The following is a 14,358-nucleotide window of genomic DNA, read 5'->3' as shown; positions in this document are numbered from 1 at the left end:
GGTTCTATGAGATTATTTGTTTACAAAAATGAATAATATGGAAATATGTTTTATATGATAATACATGTATAACCCAGATTGAATTGCTTGTCAGCTCCTGGAGCAGGGAGGGAAGAAAGGAGGGAGAAAATATGGATCATCTGATTTTGGAAAACTTATGTGGAAATTTGTTATTAAAATTTTTAAAGATGCTTATTCTCTTTTCATCCCCATCCCTATTTTATAGATGAGGAAACTGAGACCCCGAAAGTTTCAGTAACTTGACTGAGATCAGGTAGGAGGTAAGTCAGAGAGTAGAGGCAAAACTCCCCAGGCTTCCTCCTTTTTTCCCTCTTCCCTTCATCACAAGTTCTATATTCAATGCCCCATTTTAGGGAGGTGGGTGGCCACTTATTCTCCAGCAGACCCTGAGCAGAAAGCTTACTTATGTCAGATTGGGGATGTGGAGGAAAGTTTAAAACCTTTAGAGCCTGTTGGAGAAGAGTCGTAATCATAACAATTATATTTCACGTTGTCCTGCTGATAAAAGACTTTGAGGAGAGTTGCAGCCATGAATCAAGAATAAGATAAGGCCTGTTGGCTGTTTCAACTTGTGGGCTGTTTGCCTTCACTATCAGTGCCATGCCATGGGAATGAAATCATTGTCTAGTAGACAGCCCATTTGTTGAGCATCAAAAACAAATACTCTCTTCTTTTATATTTCCTCTGTGTCAAAGGTGTGTGTTGACTTTGTGGAATTACCAGGACTAGCTGTAAATTAGGATTTACATGAAAAATGTGGTCTTCTTCTTCTTCCACCTGGTCTGTCCATTCAGGGTGCTCCCCAACGTACTGTTCATGCCATCAAGGAACAAGATTTTATTAAGTGATTCCCATAGGCTGGGCACTGTGCAAAGTGATGGGGGATACAAAGACAAAAATGACATGATCCTTCCCCTTGAGGAGCCTACAGCCTGCTCAGAAGATACACGAAGCTTCCTTGGTAATAATGCCTCGTAATACCTCTCTGTTCTTATATTAAGATACATAATAATTCATTTATATAGCATTTTGACAATTATGAGCCTTATTTCCCAGAAGAGGCAGCATAGGCACAGAGAAGTGACTTGGCCAAGGACAAATAATAGGTTGGTCAAATTGGGACTTGAAACCAGACTTCTTTGAATTTAGATCTTACTGCTTATTTGTGGGCAAAATCCATATAATCTTATCCATCCTCTCTCCCTCTCAATCTAAAGTCAGAGGAAAAAAGCACTTATATGGTATGATTGCCTCTCAGTCTATACAACTTCTATTAAATGTAATGGTTTGAATATGTGTATGTATATATATATATATATATATATATATATATATATATGCACAAATATATATTTATAGGTAAGGAAACTGAGGCCCAGGGAATTTCCCTAAAATTGACTGAAATGGCATAGCAGATAAATAAGAGTGGAGCGAAAACCCCTAGGCCTCCTCTTTTTTCTCCACACCCTTTCATCACAATCTATGTCCCATTACAATTTTTTAAATTTAATTGTTTTGTTTCTTTTTAATATTTTCTTAGGATGACATGGAATTGACAAGCAATTCCACTGGGTTATACATGTATTATCTATGTCCCATTGTTAGGTAGGTAGTCAGTTATTCCACAGAAAACCTTGAGTATATGTATAATGTTTTGCAATATATATAATAAAAGAAAGAATTTTAACCTTTACCTTTTGTCTTAGAATGGGTGCTAAATATTCATTCCAAGGCAGAAGAGAGCAGTAAGGGCTTGGAAAAAAGGGTTAAGTGACTTGCCCAGGGTCATACAGCTAGAAGTATCTAAGTCCACTCTATCCACTGCACTACCTAGCTTACCCTATCAGGGAAAACATGAGAGAAAAATGCTTAAATCCATGACCTCTCCAGGGGAGTGCTCTACTGGAGGAATGACTTTTTAACATCTTGGCTTTTAAAGCCTGGATGTGGTGGAGAGGTGGGCAATGACACCCCTTCCCCACTCCCACCTTTATGCTGAAAGGAAGAGCAAGGACAGGTATCTAGTGTTCACCAGTCTCTCAGGGTGTCTGGGGGGGTTGTCAATTTAGTCAATAACAAGGCAACTACTAAGGGATGTTGGGGACACAGGGTCAGGAAAAAACCCCAAATTGGGAGTAGACCCTGTGCTGGAGGAGACCCTAGGATGGGGCTCCTGGGTGCTGATAATGGGGTTCAGGGAGGGGGACTGTGAAGCTGTGGTTCCTGGTTCTGGTCCACTGGGCCTGATGTAAGTCTAAGGCAGTGAAAGGCACTAGTGCAGAGCTAGCTGCTGAGATGCATCCTGGGGAGTTTGCCTCTGGTTGATAAACCAAGACAGAGAACACTGCTTTGTCTAGTTTCATGACTCCAAGCAATTCTCTTTACTTTTTTGGACTCTAAATCCTTTCCTCTTCCCAATTTTTATCTTACTGCAAAGGGTACCATCATTTTTCTAGTCACTCAGTTTCCCAGCCTGTCCTCCTCACTCTCGCTCCTCCTATATAGCCAGTTGTTTCCAAATATAGTCATTTTCCCCCTTCAAAATGTCTTTCCTACTTATCTTTTCTCCCCTTTCACAAAGCTATCACCCTGGTCCAGACTCTCATTACTTCATACCTAGACTGGTATGATAGTTTTCTAGGTGGCTTCCCTGCCTCAAGTCCTTCCCCTGTCCAAACTGTCCTCTATTCAACTGCCAAGGTGATTTTTAGAAATTATAGGTATGATGGTATCATACCTCCCTTCTCCCCTCTTTTAGCTTCACTTGGGGATCAAATACAAAGTTCTCTGTCATTTCAAACTCTCTGTAACCTGTCTCCTTTCTACCTTTTCAGTCTTCTTATTTCATATTCCTTTCCACACATTTTGCTATTATAGTGAAAACAGCTTATTGAGGTTTTTTATATAGGATGTTCTCATTTCTTGATTCGGGGCTTTGTGCTGGCTGTCACCAATACTTGGAATGCTTCACCTCCTCACCTCTGCCTCTCAGTTTCCCTGGCCTCCTTGGCTCAGATTCTACCTTCTGTAGTAGATCTTTACTGTCCCTCAATTACTAATGTCTGCTCTGTTCAGATTACCTTTATTTTTTCTGCTTATATTTCCTATTTTTTTACATACTGTATCATCTCTTCCCATCTGAATATTAGAATGCCTTTCTTGAGGGCAGGGACTAGTTTGTGCCTTTTGATGTATCTTCAGTCCTCATTATAGTGCCTGGCACACAGTTGTTCATCCTTCGTTTTCAAAAAGATTAATGATATCACAAGAGTGACATTTAAGTGAGGCAGAGTTGTTGGCCTCTCTCTCTCTCTCTCTTTTCCAGAATCAACAAAGTCCATTGGTAAGGCAAAAATCCAGAGAGCTGGCGATGGTCCAGGGTGCAGCGGATGACCTTGGCACCTTCCATGTCTGACCAAGCTCTAAGCCCTCTGTAGCACCTGTTTCAGCTGCTTTCATGGGCATTAGAACAAATTGTTGTCGTCAGCCCATTCCACCAGAGGAAGGCTTGACATGCGAAGGTAGACATCCCCCTAACTCACTGGCTGGTTTGAGTCCTCTTGGTTACCTTCCACCTGGTTTAGTCCATCTACCAAGACCGGTTTCCTGGGTGATGGCCAGTGAGAGATGCTACAGTTTCTTGGAGCCACAGATGAAAGCTGAATGAACAGCCCTAAAAAGGGCTCAGCAAACCTTCACACCAGAGACTGTTGGCCAAGAAACATTTAATAATTGATAGGCGCTGCGCTAAACAAATTTAAAAAAGGGGCAAAAGATGGTTTCTGCTCTCAAGGAGCTCCCAGTCTCATGGGAGAGATGACAATCAAACAAATGAACAAAAGCTACATATTTGATGTGAATAGGAAATAAATAAGTGAGGGAAGGCACTATAACTCAGACAGATTGGGAAAGGCCTTCTGTAGAAGATGAGATTTTCGTTAGACTTGAAGGAAGCCAGAGAAAGCAGGAGGGAAAGATGAGGGAGGAGAGGCATTCCAGGTATGGGGGAGAGAAAATGCCAGGAGATGAGAGATGGAATAGCAATTAAGTCATTGGAGAATAAGGCGTAAGAATATTAGAAAAATTAGTTAATGGTTGTTGAGTGCCTGACTATCTGACTGGCTAATGGGGGGAAATATTACTTTTACTACCTACCTCATAGGATTAAAAAAAAAATCATTTAACCCTTATCTTCTGTCTTAGTGTATTGGTTCTAGGGCAAAAGACAGATAAGGGCTAGGCAATGGGGGGGGGGGGGAGGTAAGTGACTTGCCCAGGGTCACACAGGTAGGAAGTGTCTGAGCCCAGAGCCCAGAGTTGAGCCCTGGACCTCCTGTCTCTAGGCCTGACTCTCCATCCACTGAGCCACCCAGCTGCCCCCTTCAGAGAGTTACTATGAGGAAAACACTTTTTGGACCTCAAAGTGCCAATTAGCAATTATACTAACACCACTATTCTTCTCTATCCTAGGAACTACTGCCTTCTGCTATCTCTCCATTTGGATCTCCTCTTACCTTCTGTAGCAAATGAATGGAAGAAAGATTAAGTCTGGTTTCCCCTTTCTTAACATCCTGCAAATACTTAAACAGTTTTCCTTGGTGAAGGCATTGGTGTGGGTAAAAGAATCCCCAGGGTATTTTGAGGGAAAAGGAAGAAAAACTTGGAAAATTCCTCCTACCTCCTTTACCTCAGTATGAACAAGAGCAGCAAAACTGAGGTAAAGGTGATAGATGACGTCTCTTGGGACCGGATTTCCCTGTAGGAAGCTCTAGGTGAGGAGTCCTCACACCTAGCTATCTGCAGAAGAACAAGTGAAACAGGCTGGGTCACAGAGCCAACATTTAGTTGCTGCTGTAGTGCATGGAGTCCAGATGGCCTGGGCAAAGGGCACCTTTCACCACAGCAGCATAACAGGAGTTTTCAGCTTCTCTAAGACTGTTGGAACATCTTTGTGTAAAGAATAAGGGGTTCGGGGGCAGCTAGGTAGCTCAGTCTGGGGGTCCTGGACACTTCCCAGCTGGGTGACCTTGGGCAAGTCACTTAACTTCTGTTACCTAACCCTTTCTGCTCTTCTGCCTTAGAACTGATCCTTGGTATTGATTCTAAGATTGATGGGGAGAGTTTAAAAAAGAAAAAAGAATAAAGGGTACCTCTGAGTCCTTTAACCCTCATGCTGTGGTAAGGAAAGAACACGCTTTAATCTCCTAATTCCAGCCACGGCCCTGGCTATCACAGTCCTGGCCAAAGGCCTCTCAACTCAACCTGTGAGGTGGTGAGACAAAAAAAGCTTTTTTTGTGTCTTCTAGCACTCAGCCTATTATATGTCCCCTCTGGAGCTGACTGATTAGAAATGTGGGCATCCGCACAAGCCCGATGAGCCTGACTTCAGGGCCACCCTAGCTTGGATCTGACTGGCCATTGCTGAAAAGCTCTTAGCACAAGCGATGCCGGGATCTGGCCCTGCCAACAGCATCCCTGCCTGGGGTTCTTCATGGTACAGTTCTCAGGGAAGGAGAAAAGTGCACACAACAAAATCAGTCTCTGTTTCATTGGGGCAGAGCCAGTGGAACTTTTCACAGCCACGGGGTGTTGAGCCCTAGCGTTCTGGCCCCGTTCCAGTCTGGGTAATTACATTCTCCCTACTACCTTCTGACTGCTTTACTGGGATCCGGGATTTTTCCCATTTGCCATTAGGTCATATTGCCCTGGCACTCTACTTCCAGATGGACTTAAGCTGCACCTAGAGCCTTCTGCATGAGTGACAGATTTTGAGACAGGTCTAACCAAATGCCAGGGCTTGGAGGGAAGTGACCAGTTTCCCAAGTCTGAACAACTCCACCTCTTTCCCAAACATTGACTAAACCCAGACTGACAAAAACTGTGTCACACAGCGAAGTCATCGAATGACTTGGGCATGGAATTCGGGTTAAGAGAGGCCACGAGGGTGTTTGTGCTGCAGTGAGCCTGTATGTATGACTATCCCGTAACTAAGAGGCATTATTCCAACTGGCACTGGGAGGCTACAGGCTCCTTCCTCCTCAGTTACTGCATGATGGAATAAAAGCATTCCAGGAAATCAAAAAAGCTGGGTAAGTCTTTGGAATTTCAAAGTAAACAACTTGGCATGTCTGGCCATTTCAGTTTCTGCAGCGTCATTTTCTCTCAGCAGAAACGGTCTTTTCCTAAGCAGCCAAATAACCCAAGTGAGATCAGTTATAGGCTTCTATCCCTAGAAGGTAAAAGGCTTGTTCCCCCTATTTCCCATCTCTAAGGAAAGGAAGCTGTTACAAAATTCAAGAACCCCCAAAAGCTGAGATGTAAAGAGAGAGAAATGAGACCTATTGACTGTAGAGGAAGTAACTTAAAGTAAAAAAAAAATTGAAATCAAGGGGGTCAGCTAGGTGGCATTGGTCAGGGAATAGAGAGCCAGGTCGAGGGAAGGGAGGTCTTGGGTTCTAATGTGACTTCAGATACTTCCTAGCTGTGGGACCCTGGCCAAGTCACTTACCACGCCCCCCCCCCCCCCCATTGGCTAGCCTTTTATTGCTCTGTCTTAGAGCCAATACATAGTCTTGACTCTAAGACAAAAGGTAAGGGTTGAAAAAAGAAAGAAAGAAAGAAAGAAAGAAAGAAAGAAAGAAAGAAAGAAAGAAAGAAAGAAAGAAAGAAAGAAAGAAAGAAAGAAAGAAAGAAAGAAAGAAAGAAGGAAGGAAGGAAGGAAGGAAGGAAGGAAGGAAGGAAGGAAGGAAGGAAGGAAGGAAGGAAGGAAGGAAGGAAGGAAGGAAGGAAGGAAGGAAGGAAGGAAGAAAAAGCTGAGAATTGGCAAAGTTTATCAGGATGGTACTAAATGTTGAATTCACCATGAAAACAACTAGTATGAACTCAATATAGGAAGACTTAGCAGTCTGGACACCCTCAAGCATATAGTGTGGTAGCCAGGGGTCAGACTGAAAGGAAGAATAAAAAAGCCTCTCCCAGCCAAGAAAGGACCTTTAGAAGTAAGAGAGCAGTCACAAGGGTGCAGCTGGGCAGCTGGGTAGCTCAGTGGATTAAGAGCCAGGCCTAGAGACAGGAGGTCCTGGGTTCAAATCCAACCTCAGACACTTCCTAGCTGTTTGACCCTGGGCTAGTCACTTGACCCCTATTGCCTAGCCCTTACTGCTCTTCTGCCTTAGAACCAATACAAGACAGAAGGTAAGGGTTTAAAAAGAGAGAGAGAGAGAGAGAGAGAGAGAGAGCGTAGCCACGAAATAGCCTAGAAGAGGTGAAGATTATACCCCAAGAATGCACAGTTATTCAGTTCTCTAATAGAAGGAAGGAGAAGTTTGATTGACTTATGAGGCATACGAAAAAGGCCAAACCCAAGTATGGCAGAAGAGACTGGCTGGAGCCTGAGGAAGAAAAACACAAGAAAATCAGAGAGTAGATGAAGGGTAGGTGGGCAATGAGGCAACAGTAGGAGGTGGAGACAAGCCATAGACATAGTCAATAGAAGAGTCCTATGATGGTTAGGGAAGTGGGGATGGGGCCCAGTTATGCAGGGTCAGCAGTCCCTAAAGACTGCGTTATGCCACATTAATTTGTTTTTGTGGAGGCAAATCACGGAGGGCAATACTGTGCTATGCTGAAGGTAGCATCAGTATTAAAATAGACTCAACAAAGCCACTATGTGAGAGATAATGAACTAAAAGGGAAGTTCATGAGTTTGTTTTTTTTTTAAGAAAGGAAATTCAAGGTCCATGGGATACGTCCATAGGTTGTAAAGATGCACCCATCCTGTAGTTGAAACATCTTGGGTTCAAATCCCAACTCCAGATCCTAACAGCTGTGTGACTATGGGAAAGTCATGTCAGCTGTTGGCCCCAGTTGTCTCACCTATAAAATGGGGATAATCACAGCTGTAACAGGATTGGAATTAGTATTTAAAGTATATAAAATCCTTTGTAAACTATGTAAAAATCAGCTGTCATTGTTCTGATGAAATTGCAATCCTTTGTCCAGTACTATTTACCTCTTTACCTAAAGTGATAGTGATAGCTATGGCAGAGCTATGACTGAGGTTTGTGATGATGATCTGCAGTTGGGAAAAGGTTAATTGTGTTCCATATACTCTGAGAGACAGTGTGGTACACTGGACAGCTAGTCTTGGAGCTAGGATGACTTGGGTTTAAATCTACACATATTGGTTGTGTGACCCTAAGCAAGTCACTTAATCTCTTAATGTTTGAGGTGATTCTCTTAGATTTGAAATCACAAGGCAGTTGCCAGCTGGCATTGGTAGAGGAATTTCTTTAACAGGGCCAGCTAGGTAACTCAGTGGATGGATAGAAAGCCAGGCCTGGAGTCAGGAAGTCCTGGGTTCAAATTTGGTCTCAGACATTTCCTAACTGTGTGACTCTGGGCAAGTCATTTAACTCCATTTGTCTAGCTTTTACATTTCTTTTGTCTTGGAATAGATATCATTCTAAGACAGAAGATAAAGGTTTTAAAAAACAAAAGCCTGATAACTCCCTCTAACAATGAAATCAGAAGTCTGGTCCAAAACCAAAAAAATTCCCCCCCCCACCCAAAGTTTCCCCCCCAAAAGCCTATGATGCTTACTAGGGTGACCCTGAGCAAGATACTCAACCTTTATTAGCCGTAGGGTTCTCATCTATAAAATGGGAATATTATTGTGCTTATACTTCATAGGGTTTTTCTTTTTTAACCCTTCCTTCTGTCTTAGTATCTATTCTAAGACAGAAGTGGGGAAAGGGTTAGGCAATCAGGTTTAAGTGACTTGCCCAGGGTCACACAGTCAAGAAGTGTCTGAGGCCAGATTTGAATCTAGGTCTTCCTGACTTCAGGTCTGGTGCTCTATCCACTGTCACCTAGCTGCTTGCCCTCATGGAGTTTTGTAAGTAAATGGTAAAGTAAGTAAGGGAACATTTATTAAGTACCTACTGTGTGTCAGGTACTTTGCTAAGTGCTTTTCAAATAATATTTCATGTGATCCTTGTATCTGACAAATCACTTCTGTAACATGATGGATTGATGCCCAAACTGGTTATAAAAATGAATATACTGTACGGGTGGAAGCCCACCAGAGAAGCCAAGGAAGCTATGGAGGGTTGTACTACCCGCTCATTCTTTAGGATGATCTCCTTGGGATACAAACAGCCAAATCTTGGTAAGTGGATTATGTACACTCGCTTCCACAGAGCTGGAACATATATCTTAATACTAATAGATAACTCTACAGAGTGTGAGGTGGTCATAACTGTTGCTCAATCTAATATTAAGGTTGTTATCTCAGTCCTTGACAAGAACATCTGGTGTTCCTTGCACAAGCTATTCCATCTCTAGAACGCCAGAACATAATCATGAATTAACGAATACTTTTTCATTAATTCATCTCCTTTCTCTATGACTGCACAGGCTATCCCCCATTCCTGTGTGACGTGCAGGCTCTTTAAAGCCCTTTATATATGGAGTTTAATTTATTGATAAAAATAAAAAAATTCTGTTTAAAGCAAAATAACGACATTAGCAGACAATATAAACTATTGCTGCTATTTTACATAAACATTATGATAGCTAAAAAACTAGGAAAAAACCACTTTGATATAATGAAAACAAATGCCAATATGCAAATAGAGATATGAAGCTGACAAAAGAAGACATTCTGAGCAGTTCTGGACAGAAAATCAGTGGTGTAAAAGAAAAACTCAAATCTTTTTGTGAAAAATGTAGATTTAGGCTTTGCCCCTATGGTAACAGGTTGATTTTTTTTTAAACCTTTACGTCTTAGAATCAATACTGTGTATTGGTTCCAAAGCAGAAGAGTGGTAAGGGCTGGGCAATGAGGGTGAAATGACTTGCCCAGGGTCACACAGCTAGGAAGTGTCTGAGGCCAAATTTGAACCTAGAACCTCTTGTCTCTAGGCCTGGCTCTCAATCCACTGAGCTACCCAGCTGCCCCCAGAGCAAGTTGATGCTATAAAGAGGCAGAGAAAGATCTTTTATTTTGGGAAAATGGAAGGAATATGAATGTAAAGAAACACAGTTTCAAGGATATCAAAGAGATGCTGAATCAGAATAACACCTTCTGAATTTTAAGGGATGATGCAGCTCATGTATGTACAACTTTTATTATATTACTAAGTAGGGTAAAATTTAAAAAAAGAAATCATGAACATTTGGAGATGAAATGAGATATGTTTTTAGAAAGGCTATTAATTTGTTAGGGAAAATTTGGGAAGTTATGAGGTTTTAAGTGAGAGATGAGTCACTGAGAGTTTCTCACTTAAGCCCTTGAAATAGATAGGATCTGACCATAAAACTATGCACTTATTGACCCAGAAATTCTACTACAGACCCCTCATCTTAAAGAGATCAGAGATAAGGGGAAAGGACCTATCTGTACCAAAATATTTTAGCAGCTCTTTGGAGTGGCAAAGAATTGGAAACTGAGGGATTGTCCTTAATTTACAAGTTGTGATATAGGGTTGTAATGGAAGACTACTGTGCCATATGAAATGATGAAGAGGATGAGTTCAGAAAAATGGGGAAGACTTCTATGAACTGATGCAAAGTGGAGTAGAACAAGAGAACAATATTAAATAGAGTATCTGAAATATTATATGACGACCAACCATTATCAGTAAAGCAAATTCCCAAGCTATCCACATAATAAGGAAAAATATTATCCACAGCCTAAGAAGGAATTGTTAGAATGATTACAGATTAAAGCATGCCATCTTCTATTTTATTTCCTTCATGAGTTTTTTATTGTATGTGTGATATGTGTCATCTATCACAACATGAGCAATATGGAAATATGTATTACATGAAAGCATTGGTTTAACCTATTATTTACCATGATGGGTATGGGGGTGGAGGGTGGGTAAGGTGGGGACAGGGCAGGTGAGGGAGAAAATCTGAATCCTAAAATGTCAGAAAACAGTTGTCAATTGTTTCTATATGGAACTGAAAAAATAACGTTTAAAAAGAAATAAAAACAAGTGAATGAATGTCAAAAAAAAAAGAGAGAGAAAGAAATAGGACCTCTGAATAAAAACTATCTATAGTAGATAAAGCTCTGGTTTAGAATCAGGAAGACCTGAATTCAGATCTGATCTCAGATACTTACTAGCTATTGTGTCAGCCTGACCAAGTCACTTAACCCTGATTACTTCAGTTTCCTCATCTGTAAAATGAGCTGGAGAAGGAAATGACAAATGACTCTAATTTTTGCTAAGAAAACCCCAATGGGGCCATGAAAATTAGATATGGCTGGAACTACTGGATAATAAAAACAGAGAAAACCTGACATAGGGACCTGAAAAGAATTGTAGAAATGGTGGTGGGGTTAGGACTAGGGTAACCTGGAAAGATGCATTGTTGGAGCTATTAGGAGCAGTCAACTGACAGAGGACTTCAGGTGAATTATTCTTGGTGATGGAAAAGAGAAATAACTTCCCTGGCCAAGAACATCAGTGACACCTATTGTTCTCTAGCTCTAGATTTAGAGGGGGGTAAAGCTTTCCTTTCATGAGGACCCATTTCTCTCTGCTGTCACCTGTAGCAAAGAAGAAAAACCAGAGGAGATTTTTGTATTTATTTCAGTGTGCTGGGGTTAAAGAGTCAGCTTGAGCCACATGGCTATGAACTCCATGATGACTGGACAATCAGCATCTGGGTAAGTGAATTATTGGCAGTGGATCCTGTATAGCTTCGACATAGCCAGCTGGATGAGTTTTGTAGTTCTCTGCCTTATAAAAGGACTGCTATTCATATTAAATGGTAACACTTTCTAAATGTCCTTATAAGGCTGATTGGAAATTTTACAGATTTGTAGATATCATGTTGGAGCAGACAAGAGGAGGATTTGCCCAGCTGAAGAGTGAAGGCCAACAGTCAAAAAATAAGCAGAGAAGCAGTTTTCTGTGGTGTAGATGTTTGTGAATGGGCTGATGACATCCAAGCCCGCAGACAAGAACTGTGAGTTACCCTAAGCACATGGGTTTTCCTCTCTTATGTGGTTCCCTGCCAGGTTCCTGAAAGTCTGTGCATATTCTTCATTACAGATATTGTTGCTGGGAAAGCACAATCCAAATTTGGATGTTTATTGTGTGTATTTATTAATTATGCATTGGCTTCATGTTGTTCCTATTTCTTTTGCCTTATTGTAAGTAAATGGTTATATTCGAGATGTAAAAATGTCATTATTTTGATTGGCTCCTTATGTAACAAATGACTGATTATGAGACTGGGAGATGAACCAATGGAGGCTCAGTAGATAGAGTGGCGAGTAGGGGTATCTTCTCCTTTCAGCTGGACCACTCCTAGTACCCTAAGAAAATTATTGGGTAACTGTGTGGTGGTGGTCATCTTTGGGATGGAGTGAAAATGAGAAAGTGCAGAGTAGTGGGCATTGCCCTGCCCCATTTCAGGGGAAATGTAGGTTGTATTACACTTAGAAGGTGATTATACCACTTCACCATACTAGATATGTATGTGGGGGGGGGGTTGGGGGTAGCATGTTTGCCTATACCACTAATGATACTACTTTAAACCTGTGGGGGAAATTATTAATTATTACATTGTTTGAATCTAGCCTTGCATGGTGAGAAACCAGACTTGAATTGCTTGGAGAATAGACTTGTTTATTGCTTAAATCAGGATGTGTAGGTCATGTTGACCTCAGAAACCTTCCAGGGGATCTGAAGATTGCTGCAAGGAATTTCCAGTTTCCTGAGGTATACATTTTAAGCTTTCTGTGTGTCAGATTTGGAAATTCATTACATCCAGGCCAATCAGAAATCTGCTTCTTTGCTCCTTTGAATCCTACATAATGTGTATCTCACAGAGGTTTGGGGGAGCAGGCCAATTATTTTGGCTTTCATCTGCTGATGACTTCTTACAGCTTATTTCACAACATGCATTCTCTGATCCAATGACACTGGTTTCTTGGCTGTTCCACAAACAAGACACTCCATCTCTCAGTTCTGGGCATTCCCTCTGGCTGTCCCCATACCTGGAATGCTCTCCCTTCTCTACTATAACTAGCTTCCTTAAAGTCTTAACTAGAATCTCACCTTCCACAGGAAGCTTTACCCAACCCCTCTTCCTCTATGCCTCCCCTCTGTTAATTATTTCCTGTTTATTCTTTATACAGCTTGCTTTGTAGATATCTATTGGTGTGCATGTTGTTGCCTCCCACCTTTTAGATGGTAAGCTTCTTGAAAACAGGGACTGTTTTTGTGGGGTTTTTGCCTCTTTCTGTATCCCCAGGGCTTAGCACATGCCTGGCACATATAGTAGGCTCAGTTTAAATTCTTTTACATGACATCTTTTCTCATTTTCCCCATCTGCCAGGACTTTCCAAATGCCAAAAAACCTTGTATTTATTTTGTATCTTTATATATATATATATATATATATATATATATATATATATATATATACTTTTATGTGTATATGTTGCCTCCTCCAATAGAATATAAGCTTTTGCAGATAAGAATGGTTTCATTTTTTGCCTTTGTATCCCCAGCACACAGAAGTACCTAACAATACTTGTTGATTAATTGGTTAGAATGCAGTGATTCTAGGTGCTGCATAGAGATGGTGGAGAGAAAGCTGGCTTCTGAGTCAGGAAGACCTGCGTTCAAATGGCTTTCTGACCTACAGGTTCTGTCGGTGACTCTGGGCAATCCCTTCACGTACATTTTTAAGAGGTTATAAATTGCAGACTTTGCTAGAGGAAATTTCCTCACTGGGAACTCCTTACACTAATGAAATCATAGACCTCTATGAAAAAAATTCTTTGTGCAATGCTTATTTGTATCCCTTATAAAGCTTGGCATAGTTCTATGCACAGTAGGTAAGTAATGAATGACTTTTCATAGATACAATGTTTAATACAATTACTAAAGGTTTCAACAAAACTGTACTTTTAAAGTCTACCATTTGTTTTTTTCAAAAACCCTTCTCTTCCATCTTAGAATCACTTGTGTATTGGTTCCAAGGCAGAAGAGAGGTAAAGACTAGGCAATGGAGGTTAAGTGACTTGCCCATGGTCACATAGCTAAGAAGTGCTTTGGGGTCACATTTGAACCCAGTTCCTCCTGACCCCAGGTTAGATGCTTTATCCATTGTTTTACTTAGTTGCTCCTTGTTCAATAGTCAGTGAATACTTATCAATACCTAGTACTGGTTAAGCCCTGTGCTAAGTGCTAGGGATACAAATAAAAAAAAGAAAGCCCTGCCCTCAAGGAGCTTACAATCTAATGGGGAAAGGCATTATGTAAAAGGAATCTAAAAGGAAGGGAAGACAACCAAGGCCACTGAACTCTG

The 14,358-nt window shown here is 41.2% G+C and overlaps 1 protein-coding gene and 1 long non-coding RNA gene across 10 annotated transcripts in view; one reads left to right on the top strand and one right to left on the bottom strand.

Moving 5' to 3' along the window:
• DLGAP1 (DLG associated protein 1) overlaps positions 1-14,358 on the bottom strand; it is a 1,166,486-nt gene that overhangs the window by 129,349 nt on the left and 1,022,779 nt on the right. The gene's annotated exons all lie outside the window — the stretch shown is intronic.
• LOC103093059 (uncharacterized) overlaps positions 1,277-14,358 on the top strand; it is a 45,568-nt gene continuing 32,486 nt past the window's right edge. Inside the window, exons 1-3 of the long non-coding RNA XR_008917187.1 lie at positions 1,277-11,701; positions 11,853-12,003; positions 12,620-12,761. This is a non-coding gene — a long non-coding RNA (uncharacterized LOC103093059). The remainder of the gene's footprint in view (positions 11,702-11,852; positions 12,004-12,619; positions 12,762-14,358) is intronic.

Source organism: Monodelphis domestica, chromosome 3, assembly GCF_027887165.1.
Source record: "Monodelphis domestica isolate mMonDom1 chromosome 3, mMonDom1.pri, whole genome shotgun sequence".
In the NCBI taxonomy this organism is placed as follows: Eukaryota; Metazoa; Chordata; class Mammalia; order Didelphimorphia; family Didelphidae; genus Monodelphis; species Monodelphis domestica.
The sequence above is the reverse complement of the archived record's forward strand: the minus strand, read 5'-3'. Positions and strand labels throughout refer to the sequence as shown.